Source organism: Anabrus simplex, chromosome 1 (genome assembly GCF_040414725.1).
Source record: "Anabrus simplex isolate iqAnaSimp1 chromosome 1, ASM4041472v1, whole genome shotgun sequence".
Lineage (NCBI taxonomy): Eukaryota > Metazoa > Arthropoda > Insecta > Orthoptera > Tettigoniidae > Anabrus > Anabrus simplex.
Window position 1 is genome coordinate 1,442,814,293 of NC_090265.1, and position 6,000 is coordinate 1,442,820,292.

Genomic DNA, 6,000 nt, shown 5'->3' on the forward strand with positions numbered 1-6,000 from the left:
AGTAATATGAGACTGTGTTACCTAGTTGAGACTTCACTGGAAAATGTAGGTTTCTAAAGCGTGCACACATAAAATCCGTGCTGTTTGTGTTGGAAGGTAAATCATGCCTATGAACAATCCAAACTGTTATGAATGCATTTTTTATGTATGTTATTTGTGAAAAGACAGTGAATACAAAGTTCCAATTCGAAGATTGTCCCCAATCATGAGAATAATTTTGACATGTTATCGTCGTACGTCATTCTTTGTTAGATCTAGTGATGTTTTATGATTGCATGATATATTATGCGATTGTGTGACCAACTAAAGATGACCTAAAAAGGTCAAAACTGGTCCTGTAGTTTTAATTTTTAATAAGTATTAAGTGGAAGTCGTCTTCTCATTGTATTTGAGAAAAATTCATGTACTGGTGCAAGCATTTGAGTTGTTAGGCTGCATCAAACTAGTGTGTTTGGCATCTTTGAAGAAAGTGTTCCAGTCAGTAGCATATATGTTGAGTTTACATACTATAGGAGAAAATTCTAGAATATATTTTTAATGATTGGAAATTTCTAGTCTTCATTGGCATCGTGTATTTCAATTTGATTTTTATGTGGATCAATTAGTGTTGCTTGCCTTACCCTGCACCTTCAGACTCTTCTTAGCTTTACGAGTGAGTGGGAGGTTTGAGTAGAGGCTGAAAATTGGGAGGTAAAGCAGAAACAGAGTATTACGGCCTATTGAAATTATGTATACATTTAAATGGTTAACTCCTATCCTAGCACAATAGTTTGACATCATTGCCAGTAACAATGTGTGGTTTGTATTCCATACAAGTTTGCCTCTTGCTAATTTTTCTGGCTGTTGCAATGTTTGTTGTACTCTTTTACTCCGGTTTTATTTTGTAGTTCCAATGTAGAACTACCATGCCAAACTATATATGGAAGCCATTAAATTTATGAACTCCCTTTTAGTTTAAATGAAAAAGGAACTCTGCCTCAACATTCATAGGCATAAGCGCTACTGCTACAATCTGTTTTGGCCAACTGCCCTTAATCCCTTCCCACTTATAAACCACAGACAAACCTGAAATAAACATGGAGAAGGTCAGTTGCTGCCATTGATCAATCTGAGTAAAACTCTTATGCAGTTGAGTGACTATACTGCAGACAAAATTTGTAACTTAAATTTTCTCACCACCTCTTCAATAATTTTCTCCCACTTTATATTGACTTAGTATTACTGTAATGCCACTGACTGGATCACTTACTGTAGAACTTGCCCTTGCTGAAGAAAAGCCCGTGGACATTAAAAGTTCTATCTGGTCTAACAACTTGAAATGTTGCCAGTAATTATTCAATAAAATTATAGCATTATACAGTATATCTTCAGCATAAATGGAACACATTTTCTCAATGAGTAAGAAAACCAAAAATCAAAAACCTTCATTTGCATGGACGCATTGAGCCTTTGTAACCAGTTGCTGATCAATGACCACAATTACATTGGAATGTCTTGTAATTGGCGAACTTGAAACATTAAAGGTAAGTATTTATTTCAGTGTAGTTCATTAAATGTTTTTGTTAGTCACTTGCAGTGGTAGCTTCAAGTTTATTCCACTTCAATTCACAAAATATCCAAATGTCTAATATATGCATACTAAAAACAGTATTGCAATTCATATATTTTTGCTGATTATGAAGTACTGGTATTGATCAATATTTATTAACAGCAAAAATTCAGACTTCTGTAGTGACTTAAATCTGAATATTTCTAAGATATTTCTTAGTATTGTGAAGATGTGGAATATTTCAGGTTTATTTTTTTTAAAGTGAGACATTCATGATTTTATGTTAATCACATTTCTTGGGTCAGATGTATTCCAAGATGGTGAAACTTCAGCAATCTTCAAAATGCAAATCTCTTCAACAGTCATGTCATTAGTTCCGAGTTTGAAATTGCAGGCCGACATAAGCATGCTAAATAAAAAAAAAATAGTAATGAAATACTGTATTTATGCAAATAATCCCGCACCCTAAATTTAGGCAGGCTGATTTTGAAAAAAATTGCCAACATTGACACAAATAAAACCCGCACCCCAATTTCATATCCCAAAACTTTTTTTAAATGTGCGGGTATTATTCGCGTAAATATGGTATTTCACTGCATTTTCTTAGTGCCTACTTATTTTTCTTCCAAGAGTGTAGTTACCAAATTCAATTTTCTTATGTAGATCATGATTTTGTTTTGGAATGTGCATTGTCATGAGATTCAAATGTGCAAGAAATATATTATGTATTCTCAATTTGTGACATTCCTGAAATTAATTTGAAAACATTTTCAGGTTTTCTCAAGAGATGTCCTATTTCTGTTTCTTAGTAAATAATAAGTTTATGGTAGATTCAGTCTGAATATTACAGTACAGTTTCATTAGCTGTCCATTGCCCTTGTTAAGTTTGAATGAATGGAATACAACGGTTGACATAAGTCATGGCTACTTGTTTCTGTTTTGTTTTTGATATTTTTTTTCTTTTGATTTATGCAACAGTATCACCAGATGGTGTATGTCTCAAACCTGGCATCTCATAGTGTGTCTAAAACACTGGATGACCCTGTAAAATCAGTGGCAAGTGTTCTCCCTGGACAGTCCTGCAGAATGTTTGTGACCAGACTGAGTTGTGTTCTTATACCAAAATAACCATTCTGTGAGGAAAGAAAGCCTGAGAATGCCAGAGTTTGTAGAAGCTGTCGCCAATAATTTTCTTCCATACCAAACTGTTGCAAGGTGGGTGGCAACATTGCAGCAAGGAGATGAAGCATTAGTGACTGGCAACAGGCAGGATGACCTGTGTGTGCAGACTGTCACATTCAGCAGTTGACTACCCGATGGAGATAAAGATGCTTCTAGAGTTAAAGAGAGATCCACAAAATTTTGAGCGACTATCTTCACTGTTCTCCCTGGAAATTTTCATCAGCCAGGTGGCAGGAATGAGTAGCCGGGTAGGGAATATTACATAAAAAATGAATTTATTCCCCTCAGGGCATAAACAGTAATATTAGACTGGTAAGCATTAACTGCAAAATTCAACTATTTTAGTGTCGACATGATATGGGCTTATGGATTTATGCCGTGTCAAAAAAAAAAAAAAAAAAAAGGTTAAACTCTTTACGTTTTGCAAAGAACTTTGCTCTGTGTCTTCCGAAGAAAATCTCAACTCTTGTAGGAGTATTTCTCGTGAACAGTCAAGATTTTCTTCTGAAGATGCGGAGCAGAGTTACCTGCAAAACTTAGTTTCACCTTGTTTTCTTGACATGGCATAAACCCATAAGCCCATATCATGTCTAAAAGTGTGGGGCATGAAAGCAGCAACATTAATATTTAGGGTTATCACGAACAAGATGTTATAGTATTTTGTACTTCTAGTGTACTACTGCTCGTTCATAATCGTGTAACACCAGGGCTTACCATTCGGTTCATGTGGAGTACCATATGGGTATGCGACATTACATGGAATCAAAGGTTCTCGTGAGATTCCACGCCACTTCAGACACCGGCTCGCACACGACTCTACACGATAGTCAAGCTAAACATTTAACCCTTTTGCTCTCAGGCTATTTTCACCAGTGAAGCCCAAAACACTCGGGCCATTTTTCATGATTATGCATGTTAAAATGTAAAAAATTGCCGTGTAAAGAAATCCCCAGATACAAAATTGAAAAAATCACAATAGTACACTAATTATCGTTTTAGGAAAAGAATATCCCAATTTTTCATGGCATATTTTACTACAAAATAAATTTTGAAATTTGAAAATACTGTATATTGCAAAAATTAAAAATCGCTTTTCAAATACTAAAAAAGTAATCTGTTCTTTAGTGATATTGTTGTTCAGTTATTCTGAAAATAAGAGCATTTAATTCTGTATAACATGATATAATTTTGTTTTTTGTATTCTTATTTAGTCATGAGTTATAGTACCCGACGTAAAGAACTGTACACGTACCTTCCGGAATCAGCATTTATGTTTTGGAAAACATTCTCCTATCATCACTACCTGTAAAATCCGAATCACTCTTCATCTACAGCTTTTCCCACACCTGTGGGGTCGCGGGTGCGAACTGCGTCGCACATGTGGATTTGGTTCTGTTTTATGGCCGGATGCCCTTGCTGACGCCAACCCTATATGGAGAAAGGTAATCACTACCGCGTGTTTCCGTGGTGGTTTGTAGTGTAGTGTGTTGTCTGAATATGAAGAAGAAAGTGTTGGGACAAACACAAACACTGTCACCGGGTCAGAAGAATTAATCAAAGGCGATTAAAATCCCCGACCTGGCCGCAAATCAAACCCGGGCCCTCTGAACCGAAGGCCTCAACGCTGACCATTCAACCAATGAGTCGGACTGAAATCCGAATCGCTATCGGCTATAAAGTCACTGTCATCGTCTAAAGCATCTAAATAATCCAAAACATCGGAATTATTTAACCTAGAACTTGGCCCAGCCATTTAAAGAAATTAGGCCTACTCGTGGCACGAAAATCTAATAACACAAAATGTTAAACTAAAATTCACTTGTGTGTCTATCTCTCGAGAAAAGTGTAAACTAAATCCAAAAGCTACTATTGCTGTCTTTTCCTGACATCTGGGAGTCCATTAAGGTACTTATACAGCCATCTGAACACAAAGCCTATAGATCGGCACGCTGAGTGTTTTAAGCAATACCACTCGAGCCGATAGATCGGCTCGCTGAGCGTATAAGAGTTAAACTAGGATGTAATCGATGCCATTATACTGGCAATAATGAAGATTTATCATTTAAATAATCAGTTTTACAGTAGTTAAATTTTAATTTGGAGCACCCAATGACTCATATCTATTATGTAACTAGCACACATCTGGGTTATGTTCGCCGGGCGGTCTGTAAAAGGTCCTAGGGAGAACACTTATCTTTACCTGCATAAAGATATGCCAAGTCATGTCCATTCACAGATGTTCAAATTTCATCTTCTGGACAATGAAATCATTCTCAAAGATAATGGAAGATCACATACAGCAGAGTTGTGTACACCAAATATGTAATAAAATGCAGTAACCACATAACAAGCTATATGCAGGAGAATTGAGGATAGTCACTATTGATGAATATTGGACCAGAGTATGTGAACCAGAGCTCAGACATTGATCAGCAGAATGGAGAGATCCAGGAGCACCGCAAAGGCAGAAGTTTAGTCAAAATCCTTAACCCATGAAGTTCATAGTGATAATGTAGAGTTTGAGGAATATTCCACCATTCAACACATTGCAACAATTTATTCAATTATAAGAAGACCGGTTTCAACTCCCATGGAGTCATCAGTTCTTGGTAAAAATTAAATTAAGGGAAAATCTGATAACAACCTTAATGAAAAATCCTTGCACAGTTACACTAAAATAGCAAGTATTCCATATTGAAGGATGTTTGCCCAGCTCTTCAACCAGCTTAATTCTACTAATAAGTTCATGTGTGGTGGTAATAGTCAACGAGTCTTTGTTTTCTTTTTTTTAAGGTTCACATGTTCTGGTTTATTGTGACAAGACCGCTCGACAAGTCTATGCCAAGTTGTGTAAACATACAATATTTTACTCAGATCCAAGAATATTAAAGTGCCAAGTGTTTTGCATTGGTTTATAAACTTTCAATCAATTAATTTCAACTGCTTTAATGCATTAGTTTCCAGCAGACAGAAGCAGGACCAGCAGTTCTAATCTGTGTTCCATGAACACATGACAATTTTTGTAACCAAAAACCAGAACTTTAAATACCAAGTAGTTTATCTTTAACATTCAATGTATATTTATTTCACTAGTTTAGTCAGGGAAAGTAGGACAGTCAAACACATAAACGTTCTAGTAACGCCAGTATTTCATATGGTTATAAGTGTTTTCATTTGAATGAGTGTTATCAAACAATACAAGTGTTCCCAGTGCTTCATGTACATGAACGCGCAACGGTTTAGACTAGATCTATGTATTTATACATTTT